This window comes from Erythrolamprus reginae, chromosome 1, assembly GCF_031021105.1.
Source record: "Erythrolamprus reginae isolate rEryReg1 chromosome 1, rEryReg1.hap1, whole genome shotgun sequence".
NCBI lineage: Eukaryota > Metazoa > Chordata > Lepidosauria > Squamata > Dipsadidae > Erythrolamprus > Erythrolamprus reginae.
The window spans coordinates 248,085,803-248,103,476 of record NC_091950.1 but is presented as its reverse complement, the minus strand read 5'-3'; the positions used below and the strand labels follow the sequence as shown (position 1 = coordinate 248,103,476).

The window sequence follows — 17,674 nt, the reverse complement described above, 5'->3', positions numbered from 1 at the left end:
CTCTTATGTTGTGAGTGTGTGCTATTGTGAAGTTACTCAATAGCAGCCCAAATTACCTCTATTATAAAATTATGAGCATATTACCACAATATTGGTTATTTTTCATTGCAGTTGCCTGGAGTGGCACTAGAAAATGCTTACCATTGCCTCTTGGTAGCTGTATGATCTTTTTTTGGTCATTTACAGAGTTATTATTTAAAGTACAGTGTTCCCTCGATTTTCGCGGGTTCGAACTTCGCGAAATGTCTATACCACGGTTTTTCAAAAATATTAATTAAAAAAATACTTCGCGGGTTTTTTCCCTATACCACGGTTTTTCCCACCCGATGATGTCCTATGTCATCGCCAAACTTTCATCTGCCTTTAATAAATATTTTTTAAATAAACTTTAATAAATAAACATGGTGAGTAATAATCTAAATGGTTGCTAAGGGAATGGAAAATTGCAATTTAGGGGTTTAACGTTTTAAGGGAAGGCTTGTGACACTGTTCATAGCCAAAAATAGTGTATTTACTTCCGCATCTCTACTTCGCAAAAATTCGACTTTCGCGGGCGGTCTCAGAAAGCATCCCCCACGAAAAACGAGGGAACACTGCACTGATAATGGTGATATTAGTCCTGTTATATGTGTAGCACATTGTAATTATCAACTGGAGTCTCTCATAACACTAAACAACAGTGTGGTTGCTTGGCTTAACCTTTTTGTTTTGTAAATCATGGCTTATGGCTTCCTGTTTTGTATTGAATAAACTATAAAGCAACATGATACATAAGTCAGACAATTATCTATTTTAGTAGTTTATGATTAAGACTTACTAAATATTCTTAACAGAAGCCCAGTATGTTTCTAATAAATACAAGTTACTGACTTCTTTTGCAGAAGCACCACACTTCTCTTGGAAATTAACATCCAGAACATTTTTAGCATTCAGTTGCTGTCAGATATTCTGTCAGCTCTCAGCCTTTAAAAAATTCAACTTTTCATCACCTTTCACCATCACCCAGCATATTGCCCTACCCTACTTTTATTTATTTTTTCTCACTATGACTGTCATCTGTTCTAAGCATTCCATTCTTGACCTCTCTTTTTACTTAAATAATGTACTGCGGACCTTCATTCAGTTCAAATTGCCACTTATGGCTTGTAAAAGAGCTTCTCTCAGATACCTTTGTAAACTTCCTTGTTTAGGTCAAACATCATGACTCAAGTACATTATTGCATTATTTGCGGGCTAATGTTTTTATGTACTGTACAGTACACATAATTTAATGTCAGTGCAGCTTCTTACAGAAGTCTCTACTGTCTCTAATAATAAAAGTGTTTGGTGAAGAATAAAAAAATGAAGGGATAAAAGATGATGTTGGCTTATAATGTCTATGGCAGGGGTGTCAAACTAAATTTCATTGAGGGCTGCATCAGGGTTGTGTTGGACCTCAGGATGCCAGGGTGGGCATGGCCGGCTTGATGTCACTTGTGTTGGGGCTCCCTGTGGTGGCCTGAGTGCTCTGCCAGCAAAAACAGGTGCCCAAGCTCCATTTTCAGCTGCGATGGCCTCGTGCGTTCCTCTATCAATGAAAACAGAACTCAGGAAGGCCACCTGCTTCCCTCTTGAGCTCTGTTTTCGCTGGCAGACGCACCTTGGGCCGGTCCTTCACTATTTTCTAGGGTGGGTCCATGGGCCAGAACTAAGCACCCTATGGACCAGATCCGGCCCCTGGGCCTTGAGTTTGACACCCCTGGTCTCTGGAGACAAGTCCATGTTGTTTATTAAACAACATTACTGAAATTATTTTCTATTATGTTCTTCCAGTCCTTTTAAAAAACTTAGTCTAGTCATATTTATTATTTTTAACTGTATCAAACTAATTATAATGACACACGCACACCACGCCCTACAATGATTACAATAGTTCTTGGGTTACAACAGCAATTGGATCTTGAATTTCCATCTCTAAGCAATGTGACTACATCTTTTAGTGATTCTAGCAGTCTTCGTTTCCCCAATAATCTAAAGATTCTATGAGTTGCTAAATTAGGAGCCTGTGTGATCATAAATTCTGATTTCCAACTGGTTTACCCTTTGTCTGTAGAGATCATGATCATGTGAACGGTTTGCTGGGATGTAATTGCAAGCTGGGTGCTTAACACAGAGATCATGGCCATGTGACCTTGGTGGTGCTGTGATAACAAACTCTAAAGACCAGATATAATTTCCATTTTTTTCAGTGCTGCATTAACTTTGTACAGTCACTGTTCATATACTGAGGATTCTTGTCAAAATAATTTTGAATGATGAATTATACTTAAAAACTATTTCTTATGAGATATCTGTTTTTCAGGTTATTTGGCAGTTGGACATTGCTTTTATTTTTCATTAGTCCTTTTAGGATAATATTCACATAATTTTCCCACTTGAGATTTAAATATTCCTCCTGTTTCCATTTACATAATTCAATCATTCAGTATACACTGTAGAGCTGTTCGTTCATGTGTGCATGACTATCTCTGTCTTTATCAATCCATATTTTATCACAAAATAATACCCTGTTTCCCCGATAGTAAGACACCCCCGATTGTAAGACGTATCGGGGGTTTCAGGGGGGTCGGCTAATATAAGCCATACCCCGAAAGTAAGACATATGTCTTACTTTCGGGGAAACACGGGGGTATTGCCGGGGGGGAGCCCGATGACGTCGCTTCCAAGCTCCCCGCGCGCCCCTCGCCTCGCCGCGGCGCCACCGCCTCTTCTCCGGCTTGGCAAAGCGAAGGACGGCGCTGGTCCGAAGCGAGCCAAGCGGGCGGCGGCTTGCAGCGAAGGCGCTTGTCCCAGCAACCGAGTCCTGCCGAGGCTTAGCTGCAAGCGGCCAGCGAGGCCGACCGGCTCCGAGGCGAGCGGCCGGAGCTGCGCCCTCCTTCGCCTGCCTCCTTTCCGGCAGGAAGGTGGGGCTGCCCAACTGCGCAGAGCGACTCCTCCCCTCCAGACACACGCTTCCCTGACACGCGTCTTCGGCTCCACGCGTGCACGCCGCTTGGAGCCCTGAGGTTGAACTTGGAAAAGGGCTCACGAGGCTCCTGTCCCGCGGCTGCCCTTCTGGACTCTGGGGAGATGCCTTCGGGAACGCGACCCTTTCAATTTTTTTCCAATGTAAGACATACCCCGAAAGTAAGATGTAGTGGGGCTTTTGGGGGTAAAAAGAAAGTAAGACACTGTCTTACTTTCGGGGAAACATGGTACCAGGCCAATACATCAGTTAGAATACAAAATAGGTTAATATCACAGGAAGGAAAAGCTGACAGAGACCGGTTAAGCTATAGAAAATAAAAGGAAGTCCTTTAAATCGATCAATAAGTAAAACTGGATTTTAACTAGATTATTTTTTTTTTAATCCACAGGTTTTCGCAGGTACCAAAAACTAATCTGCAATTGTTGTTATTCGACAGTTATGGACCTCCTTATTGGATAATTAGTTCTAACATCCCTAAGAGGGTTAAAATAATTTCCGGTAATAAAGGGAGCAGAATAAAGAGAGGGTTGCTCCCTTAAATAATGAGCTTCTGTGTTATTTAGTTATTTATTAACTAAAGTATTATTTGAAATTCATTCGGTTGATATCGGACTTTCCCTGACTGATAGAATATAAAATTGGCTATAACCTGGAAGAAAATTTTCTTGCTAGTGGACCATCGTGCTCACCTTTCAGCCAAGAATCCTTCTATAGGCATTTTTAAAATATTAATTTCAAAAGAGGTTGTCCACATTAATTCCTCTAGGACAGGGATGCCAAGCTCAATTTCATTGAGGGCCACATCAGGGTTGTGTTTGACCTAAGGGCCAGGAGAGGTGGGGGGAGGCTTGGGCGTGGCCAGCTCAATTTCACTAGTGTCAAGGGCACTTGTTATGGCCAAGTGCTAAAGCAGGACTTTTCTGAGGCCCTCCCTCACGTTCATTATAATATCGATACTTACTTACTTACTTACTCCTTTTCTTCTTTTTCCTTTACTCTTCATTTCCATTCTTCTTCCTTCCCCTCTTTCCTTATTTTTCTTTCCTTGCTGTCTTTACATCTTTTCTTCCTCTTCCTCCTCCTCCTCCTCTTCCTCTTCCTCTTCCTCTTCTTCTTCTTCTTCTTCTTCTTCTTCTTCTTCTTCTTCTTCCCCTTCTCCTTCTGTTCTTTCCTCTTTTTTTCTTTCCTGTCCCTTCTTGCATGCTCAAATGCAAAAGGGAAAATATTTCTACTTTTGTTTTGTTTTTAGTTTGTTTTGCTGGCCCTCTGAGACCCTCTGAGTGGGAGCTCAGCCCCACCCACTTGAACTCAAATTTCATTGGCAGAGGCACCATGGGCCAGACCCATGGGCCAGATCTAAGCACCCTGCAGGCCAGATGGGGTCCTTGAGTTTGACACCCCTGCTCTAGGATAAACATTCCAGTTTTCTCACCAAAGCCCTCGTGCCTATAACATTTTACATGTTATGGAATTTTTCTTTCTATCTGGATGGGATTAAGGAATACTCTGAAGTCAGTGTTCCCAATGAGAGCAAAGATGTTGCTACACAGAAGTTCTCCTGAAAGAGAATAGGAGACATAATTCAGTGCTACCAGTTAGCTAAGCAACAGTATAAAGAAATTTGTGTCATGGCATGACTATATTTTGGAGAAGTCCCCCCCCCCCCCCCAAAAAAAAACCCCCTCCCACACAGATATGATTATACTAACATCAACATCAACCTAGGCCCTTTTGATATAAAAGTTTATCACACAGTCAGTCAGATCTTCAATATAGCATTTTTTCAAGCCTATCAAGTGCCAAGGATCTAGGATAGGCAGATGATATAAATATTTATATTTTATTTGCAATAGTTGTTCTCTAATCTTTGCTCTTTCCCCCAGTTTCTATCATCCGAGTCCTCTTTAGTTAGGAGTCGGACATTGATAAGTAAGTAATAAGCAATTTGGGAGCAACTGTGCAATTCAATCCCCCTTTGAGGAAAATACTAAGCTTCAACAATGACAGGATGTGCAGGACCAACAAATACATTTAAGGTTCTTTTTTTTCTTCATGTCAATTTTACAGAATAGCTAAGATGTTTATAAATATATTTTGAGAGTAAAAGGCAAACCACCACATTTTGTGGAAATGTTTGTGATAGTTGAATGGGAATACATCCACTTCTGGTTTTCACTTTATAATAGACAAAAAGCTTTCCTAGAGCCTTTTAATGATTATAAGTGCCAAATAAAACAGATGTGTAAAGGGGTAGCGACAATAAATTTATTTAAAGGAAGCCAAGCTTGCTTCTTTTAACCATGTTTCCATGCCACATTGTTTCTGTCACGCATATTAAAGAAATAAATTGATGCAAAAGAGAGGAAAACACTTCAACAATAATTTATAAGAATAGTGTCCTTTAAAAAATACTTCAGTATAATGCAACAATTTCCATTTGTTGACAGAGAAACTGAAATAATATTTCACTAAACTGCAGGGTTTTTTTGGAATTTCTGTTCAACTGTGTTTTCATTGGAGAAGAATAGAAACAAGCTTTTGAAGCTAGGACAATGGATTCATTTGTCTTGAGTTCAACTCCTGGATATTATGGAGCCCATTTTTTTGGCTGCTGTTAATCTTATCATTGGTCCAGATATTTGAGACTATTGAGAAGCCTCTGTTGCCAAAAGGAAAATATTGATCAAATAATTATTCTGAAGACAATATTTCTGTGGCTAATATAGTGAAACCAAAATTCTTCAGGACATTTTCCTTTGGGCTTAACAAAGATATTTCTGAATCTACTCAGACAATACACTTTATATTTTATTTGATATTTTTGCATCATTTCATCAATTAATATTTGTGTCATTTAGCTAATTATGTAAATGGTGCAAATTAGTTCTGATGATATGGCAAATGTCAGTTGTGCATATGATATAAATTATATGAGTTGCATGATTCTGATTTAGCGGAATTTTGCCTTTCATCCTGAGGGTCAGTTAAATTGAGGTTTTACTGTAACTAATTTTTAAGACAGCTTTCCACAGAAGTTTAAGTCATCATTTATTGTGATTAAGTGTTTTAAATGTGATTAAATATAAAAAATATTTTAAAATGAAACTAAAATGTTTTAAAAGGGATAGATGATCATGTATTTCAGCCCAACAGTGACACAAATCAGTCCTAGATATGTTGATCAAACTTCATGATTACATTGCTTGCATGAAAGGACAAACAGCTCAGGATAATATTTGTGTGCACAATATTATTACAAGCAGATGTTAATACTACTGATCTTGATCATATCAAGTCGTCTTGATATGCTGTTTTTCTCTGATATAAGAATCTATACCAGTGATGGCAAACCTTTTTCTCCGTACTGAAGGAGCGGGTCCAGCAGTCACATGGGTTGCTCACGTCCAATCCGGTGGAACTGAGCCTAGTGTTAAAAAAGCTTGCCGGATCCGCCCCTTCCCCAGAATTCGCTCAGTTCGCATATCCTGCGGTTGTATTGTGATAGCTCGTTCAACATTCTAACACCTTCCCTTCGATCTTTTCCTTCAAAAGTAGTAAGAATTGTTTTACCATTATTATTTACTTGCACTAATAGCGCCAGCCGTTTGCGGCTCGGCTTTTTTACTTTGGAGAAGTTGCGGTTTCGTTTTCCCCCGGCGGTTTTGCCGTGTACGATCCCCGCGGCCGCTTGTGGATTCTTTTAATCCTTTGGCCTGGAGGTTCTGGTGCAAGTATTTATTTCTTGATTTATTGATTCTTTATTGTATATATATATCAAAGGGCTTAAGAAATACCTCCTGCGGAGTGAGACGGCTTTCTAGTCTCCTGGACTTAGTCGATCGCTTCCCCTTTAAGACATATTCGGAGCGATTTTTCGGCGCGAAGGCCTTCGCGCCCTTTTTAAATTTAGGCCTCTCGTGTTGGCCTCCTGCCAGCCGCGTAGGCCTCAGTCCACCGCGTGGATCCCGGAGCGGGCCTTGGGACGCCCAGGCTAAATTCTCCACCGGCTAAGCCTCCAACCAGAGTGCCTTGGTTTACTTAATTGAAAAGTTTAGGGAGGCTGGCCCCGCTGGATTTGGGGACACGAACTCTGGGTTTGCCCAGATTGTCCTCACGTCTCAGCAGCTTCGAGGCCTCGAAGCAGGATCCATTCCTCTTGGGAAGTCCTTGAAATTCTTCTCCTTAATTATTCAGTTATTGGCTCAGCCTTGTCTTCTGTTAATTGTCAGACTATGGCTACTTTTCCCAAGAGAGGCACAACTAAAGGTCCCAGAGAGGCCAGGCCTACAGGCGATGAGATTACTAGTATCCCCCAGGCCTCTTCCTCCTCTTCTCCAGGGGCCCGCCCCTCGACCAAGGTCACCAGGGCCGAGAAGAGAAGGGACCTAGCCCTACAAAGAATCCATGACAAATCAGCAAAACGTTTAAAAGTGCAGGCCCAAGTACTCAGTAGTCAAGACCCCCCAGAGGCTTCTAGTCTACCTCCTTCTGGGGTCCCTGTGTTATCTCTGGATGAGCCTAACCTAGACAGACCCCAACCTAACCTATGGGGCATAGGTCCAGAGGAACCAGATACTATTGAAGATTCCCCCCAGCCAGGATCCTCCCAGGCCTTTAGGGATTCTTCTGCCATTCCTGCTGATATTTCTACTTTACCTCCTGAGTTCCAATCTATTTTTGCTGTGTTGTCTAAGGCCATTGATGCCAAACTCTCTTCCATCAATGAGCTTCCCTTACCTCCTCCTCCTTCTCGTCCCTCCCGCCCCTTGGGTTCTTCCCCAGCGGTTAGAGCTCCTATTCAGGATGACTCAGATTCCTCTCAGGACGAATATGAGGATATGGAGGATGATGAGGACCCTTTTCAAGGCCTATCAGATGATGAGGAATCCCAAATAAAGGTTCCTTCTCCAATTACCATTTTCCCTTCTCAATTATTCAAATCTCTCCTCCTCAAAGCTAGGATTTCTACGGGATTAGCGGCCCAGGAGAAACAAGCCTCCACTTCCACTGATCCCCCGGAGGAGAATTTACCTTACTTCACAGAGGAACAGGAGGATAACGAGGTAATTCCTATGCCTAAATTGTTTAAAGATGCCCTACTCAAACAGTGGGATTTCCCAGCCTCTGGCCTTAATCCCTCTACCAAAGACAGAAAGTTGTACAAACTTTCCTCTTCCTATGAAGAGCTTCTATCCTTTCCCAAACCGGATGAACCTGTCAAGATCCTTCATTCGGCAGCGGCTGTGCCTGGAGAGGCGGAGGAAGTCCTCCGCCCAGAGGACAAGCGTATTGAACAAATGCTCAAAAGAGGATTCACCGCAGATTCCTGGGCCATTAAAAGTTCTGCAGCAGCCTCCTTTTTCTCCAGAGCCATGCTGCTGTGGCTTCGCCAACTTCAACAGCATATTCCTCCCGATGACTTGAGAGGTCAACAAGACTTCAACAAGGTCTTTGCAGCTGCCCAGTACGTGGCTGATGCCACCTTGCAATCTACTAGATTTTCTGCTAAGTCTATTGCAGCTTCTACAACGGCAAGGAGACTCCTATGGATTCGCCCTTGGCAAGCGGGAGTGCGCCAGAAGTGGCAGTTATCCCAGGGACCCTTAAAGCGCGACCTTCTTTTCGGTGATCTTCTGGATCCACTCCTCACGGAAACCACGGACAAGAAGAAAGTTTTGGGTCCAACCACAAAAAAGGCTACCAAAACGCAGTCCTTTCGTCGCCCGGGGTGCCAGCAGGATCAAGCGGCTTCCTATCAGAGATCTCCAGGTCAGTATTCCCCCCGCTTTCGTTCCCAAGGTAGGAACTCCAGGGGTAGAGGTTTTCGCTTCCAAAGGGGAGCTTCCTCTAACAGGGCCTCAAAAAAACCTAGATGGTAATCTTTCCTCTATTCCCATAGGGGGTCGCCTAGCTCATTTCGCCTCTAATTGGCGTCTCACCTCCAAGGACCCCTGGGTCATTGACACTGTTCAAACAGGCCTTCTTTTAGAATTTATTTCTCCTCCCCCTAAACGTTTTATTTCCTGCCCTTCTCCCAGCTCCTCCTCAGATTGTAACCGTATGGAGGAGGCCATTTCTCATCTATTGTCCATCAGAGCCATTCAACCGGTTCCTTCCGGTCAGAAGGGCCTAGGTTTTTACTCCATTCTATTTATGGTTCCAAAGTCCTCCGGAGGTTGGAGAGCTATTTTGGATTTAAAGAAACTAAACCTATTCATCAAATATAGGAAGTTTAAGATGCACTCCTTATCTTCTATTTTGGCCGCCATTCACACGGGAGATTTCATGGTCTCCTTAGACCTCACTGAGGCCTACCTTCACATTCCTATAGCCAAATGCCACAGAAAATCTTTACGTTTTTCCTTTCAAGGCAGGCATTTCCAGTATAGGGCGATGCCATTTGGCCTTTCCTCGGCCCCTCGGGTCTTTACAAAGCTCTTGGGGTCCCTGGCGGCCTATATCCGGGCGTCTCCCATCCACATTTTATGTTATCTTGATGATATTTTGATTCATGGGAACTCCCTAGAGAAAGTGAAAACAGACCTTTCGGTCACCATGTCAGTCCTTCAGGACCATGGATTTTCCATCAACTTTGAAAAAAGTCACCTCCAACCTTCCACATCCATTTCTCACCTGGGTTCCATTATCAATTCAGAATCCTCCCAGGTTTTTCTCTCTCCCGAGAGAAAACTTAGTATAGGGGAGTTAATTTCTAACATTTTATCTAATTCTTCAGTATCCATAGTAACTCTGTCTTCCCTTTTGGGGAAGATGGTGTCATGCATAGGCATCATTCCCTGGGCTCGCCTTCATGCTAGGGAACTCCAGTGGCTCCTATTACCCTTTCAGAGATCGGGGCACAGCAACTCAAATCGGCGCATTGTCATCCCACCAAGTGTTCGCAGATCCTTCAAGTGGTGGAAGTCTCCGGCCATGGACAAAGGATCCCCGTTCAGGTGCCCGGATCAATTTGTCATCACCACAGATGCCAGTCTATCGGGATGGGGCGCCCACGCCCAGGGGATGATAGCCCAGGGCACGTGGTCCCCGGAGGAAGCTTCCAGGCCAATCAATTGGCTAGAGTTAAGAGCCGTTTCCCTGGCTCTGAAGCATTTCTCTCCTCGCATTCCCAACCGGCACGTTCTCATTCTCACCGACAACATTGCCACAAAAAGCCATATCTGCAGACAGGGGGGCACGAGATCCAAGGCTCTCATGAGGGAGGCCCTCAAGTTAGGCCTTTGGGCGGAAAAACATCTTCGGTCGCTCCTAGCCGATCACATCTCGGGGAGCCTCAACGTCCAGGCGGATTGGCTATCTCGAGCAACGATAGACCCAGGAGAGTGGAACCTCCATCAAGACCTGTTCCATCAAATCAGCCTCAGATTCGGCCTACCAATCCTGGATCTCTTCGCGACCAATGCGAACGCCCAACTCCCTCGCTTCTTTTCCAGATTTCCATCCCCGGGAGCGGAAGCAATCAATGCCCTCCGGAGTCCATGGCCTCCAGGCCTTCTCTACGCATTCCCTCCAATTCCAATTCTCCCGGACGTGATTCACAAGGTCCTCACCGAGAGGGCCCGAATAATCTTAATCGCCCCTCATTGGCCCCGCCGGCCCTGGTTCGCGGATCTCCAACAGCTGTCCGTCCAGGACCCTTGGCGACTCCCCGTTTCGGGGGATATGCTGCGGCAGGGGGCCTCTTTCCATCCAGACCCGGAGTGGTTCCACCTCACCGCCTGGCTGTTATCAGGAGAGACTTAGAACTGCGTGGTCATGACCCCGATTCAGTGGAGGTCATTTTAAAGGCCAGAAGGGGTTCGACCAATCGAATCTACGACCACACGTGGTCCAAGTTTCACCAGTGGTGTCTACAGGAAGGTCTCTCCCCTCTGTGCATCCCCATACACAGAATTATTTCCTTCCTTATGCAAGGCTTCCATAAAGGACTTTCTACCAGCACCCTCCGGCGTCATCTGGCAGCCATTTCATCTGTCCTAGGGGGTCCCCGCAGACAGCCTCTCCGATCCTTCCCTGAAGTTCAGGAATTCCTCAAGGGCATAGCCAACCTCAGACCTTCCAAGGTCCACAGGTATCCATCCTGGGATTTGCCACGGGTTCTCCATTCCCTCACGCAGGCACCATACGAACCCCTAAAATCGGCGTCCCTCAGGTACCTATCTTTTAAGGTAGCATTCCTGGTGGCTATTACCTCTGCCCGACGCATTTCGGAGCTGGCTGCCCTCTCAATCAGGCAGGACCTTTGTCAATTCCATCAGGACAAGGTAGTCTTGCGACTGGACCCCACCTTCTTACCCAAGGTCAGTTCCATGTTCCACAGATCTCAGGATATTGTCCTACCTTCCTTCTGCCTCCAACGAGACCATCCCTTGGCAATTAGATGGCACACCCTGGATCTCATCAGAGCGCTGAGAATCTATATCCAACGCACAGGACCCTTTCGGAGGTCAGAAGCACTTTTTATAGCCTATCACCCCAGAGTCATGGGGGCCAAAGTGTCTTCAACAGTAATAGGCCGTTGGATCAGAGGGACTATATCTAAGGCCTATGAGTCGGCCTCCCTCTCAGTTCCAAGGAACATCACAGCGCATTCCACCAGGAGCGCAGCCACCTCGGCCGCTTGGGCGACTCAAGCCCGTTGGAGGAGGTCTGCAAAGCAGCCACTTGGGCCTCGCCAAATTCCTTCATCAGGCACTACAAGATTGATTCTTACGCTTCAGCGGACGCTGCCTTCGGCAGAAGGGTACTCCAATCCGTTATCTCACACGATAGCAATCTAATCCCACCCTAGGGACCATCTATTGGGTATGTCCCATGTGACTGCTGGACCCGCTCCTTCAGTACGGAGAATAGGCGTTGATTGCTTACCTGAACGCCTCTTCTCGTACGGTGAGCGGGTACAGCAGTCACTTCCCGCCCTTGTATGTGTCTTCTTTACCTTTCTATATCTTTCTTCCTCTAACAATGAGAGTTGAACACTACAGAGCTTCACAGCTGAGCCTAGTCTATGGATTCGCGAATTCTGGGGAAGGGGCGGATCCGGCAAGCTTTTTTAACACTAGGCTCAGTTCCACCGGATTGGACGTGAGCAACCCATGTGACTGCTGTACCCGCTCACCGTACGAGAAGAGGCGTTCAGGTAAGCAATCAACGCCTATTTTCCTCAGGTGCCAAAAGACCATGCACGTGCACTATCACACCTGTGCAAGTGCCCACATCCATAGAAACATAGAAGACTGACGGCAGAAAAAGACCTCATGGTCCATCTAGTCTGCCCTTATACTATTTCCTGTATTTTATCTTACAATAGATATATGTTTATCCCAGGCATGTTTAAATTCAGTTACTCTGGATTTACCAACCACGTCTGCTGGAGGTTTTTAAATTAAATGCCTGTGGAGGGCAAAAACCGCTCCCCCCCCCATCCTCCAGGAGACCCTCTGGAGGCCTGAAATATCCTGTTTCCCAACTTCTGGTGGGCCCAGTAGGCTCGTGTTTCACCCTGCCCAGGCTCCAAAGGCTTCCCTGGAGCGGTGGGAGGGTAAAAATGCCCTCACCCATCCCCCTGGAGGCTCTCTGAAAGCCAAAAATGCCTCTATACGAGCCAAAAATAATCTGGCTGGCACACACATGCACGTTGGAGGTGGGCTAGGGCAACAGCTCGCGTGCCAGCAGATATGGCTCCACATGCCACCTGTGGCACCTGTGGCACAGGTTCTCCATCACTGAACTATACAATCCTTTCTTTGGTTTCACACTTATCCTTGGAAAAACCCTTTATCTGGAATATTTAAACTGCAGGATATATTTTTTAAGTTTTATATTTATAATAATATTTAATTAAAGTTATTTAAGTCCCAAGTTTTTCCTTGTTATTACTTTAACAAAGGGATTTGGTGATATAATTTTATGTAACTAAGTTTTAAAACCAAAGCTTCTTTTGTTGACAAAATGAACACATTTTAACAATACATTCCTTCCTTTGAGAGAGATTTAGGGTTTTCAAATAGTACCAAGAAAAGAGGGTGGTGGAAAGGAAAGCAACTGATAGAAGTTGTCACTTCAATCAATTGTTGTTAGGATTTTCCTTTCGTTGCTCCTCTGGGATATCCATGTTCTCCATGTCAATTGGAGATTAAATTGGCCAGCAGGATCCCAGCAGAGTTGAGTTGTCTGATGTCACAGAAAATGATTGGCCTTCTCCCCACATAAAAGCAATGGCTGCTGCTTTAACACCACCAAGCACAAAATAAGCATTTTGAGAGGAAATATCCACCTTTGGCCTCCCTAGTCATCTTTTCAAAGAGTAAGCATCTTGTGTGTATGTTATTTCTCTCACTTTCACTTGTGTGACCAAGAATGAAAAAGCTACTGTAGCACTGCAATGAAATTCAGGCAAAATTATTTCTCATCATGGAACTCCTGCCTCTGCATAGCTGGTAGGTAAATGTTTATGGCACAAAATGGAAGAGGAGGAATTAACTATTGAACAGAATCAGGACAGATTTCCACCACAGCATTTCTGAAAACCCCAGGTTTTTCTTTCTTTTCAATTTTTCTTCAGGTTTTTTTTTCTTTTCTTGAACTTTTTTTCTTTTTCTTTGCTTTTCTTCTTCTTCTTTACATTGTATTAGTCTATGTTAGCCATTAGCTTTTTATTTAAAAAAAATATATAAATAAAGGTTATATATACTAGCTAATGCATTGTGACTATATGCATTACGTTTAGGTCTCCTGTTTTTCATATCATACGAAACTTGACCATCCTTCTGGTGTAGCCTGTTTTGGAAAACTCACCCTATACTTCCTTCAAGATGATTTGGACGCTCTTTTTCAGCCAAAGCTGTTGGGTTGTCTAGACAATTTAGGAGGCAAACATCTCCAGGCTATTTCTCTTATTGTATTCTCTTCACCTTTCACCCATAGTTCTCACCCTCTCATCTTCAAAACACAGCAGCTAGAAGACAAACATAGCTGTGTTTTAGCAGATCAGATTAAAAAACCCTTCAGATTGAATTCCTGAACAAAAGATACCATTTTTTTGGAGTACAAGAAACACATTTTCTCCTCCTAAAAGAGGCTGAAAATTTGGGTGTGTCTTATACTCCAAATGTAGGCCCATCCACTTGCCGACACCTACCCTTTGACCTCCACGCTTCCTCTTCCTGGCTGCATAGATTGCCACTGACAATGGCTTGTATTTTTGGGCTCGGCGCGTTGCATTTTCAGCCATCAAATGCTGGCACAGTGCCCAAAATGGCTACCCAGAACAGTTGCTGTCTTCTCTTACCCCTTCCGTGCTTTGCCTGCTTTAGTCGCTGGAGCTCCCTCCAAGGAACAAGTGTGCTTTTGAAGCTGTTTTTGAGCCCAAACATGATCTAAGCAGTCTTCTGTGCTTTGCCTGCTCTTCTAATTTGCTGCTCCTTCTGACAATCAGCTGTGCTTTAGAAGCACATCCCCCACCATCCCCAATCTCAAAACCAGCAAGCGAACGAATGTGCCCCTTACTGACCTCTTAGGAATCTGGATAGGTCAACCATAGATAATCTAAGGGTAAAGTGTTGGGGGTTTGTGGATGACACTTTTAAAGTCATCATGACCTCACCAATGGGTCATTACCAGTTCAAGCGAACTGGGCCAAATCAGGAGGAACCTGTATAATACCTGTTCAACCTCTTGAAACCCTTTTGCTCTCTTATCTCTTTAGTAAGTTTAATGAAGATAAAAACAAATAGAAACTGATATTTAGAGTAAAGGAAGGAAGGAATATAAGAAGAAGAAGAAAGAAAGCCAAAAGGGTTGGATGGGAGGGGGGAGAAGAAATTCTTAAAGAAGTAACTTTTGGTTTTCTTGACAGCAGTTTTAAGTTTAAATTTACCCCTTACTCAGTTGTTACAAGCAGGGCTTTCATTTAGTTTTTCTACAGGATGTACTGCTGAAGATTATGTTGCTAAGGATATGTATTTCACCTAGGTAGAGAAAATCCTTTCATTCTATTCAGTCTAGGTAGTAAGTGGTACATACCTTGATTTGGGAAAGTATTTTTTTGACTTGGTTTTTATTTGTTCCCAAGTCATATTTTAAATCAAATCCTTAGGTTATAAAAGAGAAATCAACAAAAGAGAAAGACAAAAACAAGACTAGGCCAGAAGATGAGCATGAAACAAAAGGAAATGCTATGAGGATTTAGTTGAATGTAATACTAATCATTTGAGGGATTCCATCAAGAAGCCCTTTGTTGTGCTAGACAGCATGGAACTTTGATAGTAGAAACTCTCAGAAAGGATTCATTTGAACATTTTAGTTAAAAATAAGCATTTATAGAAACAATAATATTTTACACAAAAAATTTTTTTGCCTATTCGAACAGGACTAGTAACAGATATACCATTGTAATAATTCAGTTTAAGCTATTGTATCAAATAAAACAATGAATGGTAAAACTTAAAAATGTATGAAATGCAATTGTTTCATTGTAAATCATAAATAAATGCACATTTTAATTGCTTGTTTTTGCATATTTTGCATATTTGCTGAAATACAACTTTTATTCTCAAGACTGCCAATCAAACTCCTTAAAGTCTTCGGAGAGGGGCGGCATACAAATGTAATAAATAATAATAAATAATAATAATAATAATAATAATAATAATAATAATAATAATAATAAAACGAAGGAGAAAAAGAGAAGAGGGCTTCCTTGCCTTAAATCAGCTTTCCTTACATACCGGTAGCTTTTCCAATACTGCAGCTTGCAAAACACCAATAGGCTGTCACTTGCTTTTGGGCAGAAACTGAAATGGATTGAGATAACCATTACAGGTCAACTGCTCTTTCCCTTCCAGCTCAGTGCTTGTAAATTTCTCTCCCATACTTTCAATTTCCTCCTCATCCTTCTCCTCCTTCTTTCTCATCTGTTGTATCTCCTGCGGAATAAAAACAGAGCTTGCAGAAAATCCTCCCCTATTGAAAGACAAACACACAGGTTTGGAAATCTTTTGTGACATTAAACTATTTAGGTTTGCTCAGAAGGACACTTTAGGGACCATCCCAATACAGTCATTCTCCAAACTGTAGCCCTACATGGCTTAGGACCAGGTTACTTACAGGACTGTTTCCAGCCTCATGTATCCCAGTGACCGGTCAGAGCTCACAGAGTCGACCTTCTCCAGGTCCCTTCAGTCAAGCAATGACGTCTGGCGGGCCCTAGGGGAAGGACCTTGGTGACAGCTCTGACCTTCTGGAACCAACTCCTCCCAGAGATTCTCCTGGCTTTCCGGAAGGCTTTAAAAACTCACCTTTGCCAGCAGGCCTGGGGCTGTTGAGCTCTTACATTCTGCTCTGGCCATTAACATGACTATGACGTGAATAAATGTGGTTGTATGGTTTTATGACTTGGGTTTTTTAGATAAATTTTGTATTTGGGCTTTAAAATTGTTTGTGTGTGTGTGTGTGTGTGTATTGCTTTTATATGTTGTGAGCCACCTGGAGTCTTCGGAGAAGGGCGGCATATAAGTCCAATTAATAAATAAATAAACTGGAGTGGCAGCATGATGTGGTATTGCAATGCTGGATTGAGACTAAGGAGACCTAGGTTCAATCCCCACCCATCCACGGTGTTCACTCTATCTTGAGCTTCTTGAGGAAAGGTAAAGGTATAAACACAAGAATAAATACTTAACCTGGCAAAGACATTGTAGTAATAGGTGTTAATAAAAGCACAATGCATTAATTAGAGTTGCCATACCTAGTCTGAAAAAAGCTAGATGGCAGAGAAGAGATACCAAGCTAATAATTCTTTCTTGACATGTAATGGTCCTCTAAATTTTTACAGACCAAGTACTATAGCCCTAAAGAAATAATATAGCCTGAAAACTTATTTCCCATCCATTCTATTGAATGGATCTTGGTGTACAGTGTTCCCTCAATTTTCACGGGTTCAAACTTCGCGAAAAGTCTATACCACGGTTTTTCAAAAATATTAATTAAAAAATACTTCACGGTTTCCCCCCCTATACCACGGTTTTCCCCGTCCAATGACATCATATGTCATCACCAAACTTTCATCCAGCTTTAATAAATATTTTTTTAAAATAAACTTTAATAAATAAACATGGTGAGTAATAATCTAAATGGTTGCTAAGGGAATGGGAAATTGTAATTTAGGGGTTTAAAGTGTTAAGGGAAGGCTTGTGATACTGTTCATAGCCAAAAATAGTGTATTTACTTCCGCATCTCTACTTCGCGGAAATTCGACTTTCGTGGGCGGTCTCAGAACGCATCCCCCGCGAAAATCGAGGGAACACTGTATTTCAGCCTTCCCATAAATAGAGATACAATAGTGTTTCATGATGTAGTTTCAGCTCTCTGAATTCCCCAGGCAATATGACCATTGTTGAAAATGGCCTAAGTTGAAACCCTACATCTGGAAATTGATTATTTGGAGTCTTTATACAAATGGAATTTAATTGTTGAGGAATCATAAACATTTTGTTTGCTTGTCTTGCTGTAGGATATTATTATCTCTGCAACTGCAATCATTGTTGTTTCTTACATGCTCATTCATTCTGAACAATATAAAATTGTTCCCAAATCAAGATTTAACGTTTCTATATGTTTCCTATTAAAGGAAATCTCAAAAGGCTA

The 17,674-nt window shown here is 42.9% G+C and overlaps 1 protein-coding gene across 2 annotated transcripts in view; it reads left to right on the top strand.

The window, feature by feature from the left end:
- The window catches only part of KLHL29 (kelch like family member 29), a 510,819-nt gene that overhangs the window by 189,881 nt on the left and 303,264 nt on the right, over window positions 1–17,674 (top strand). The gene's annotated exons all lie outside the window — the stretch shown is intronic.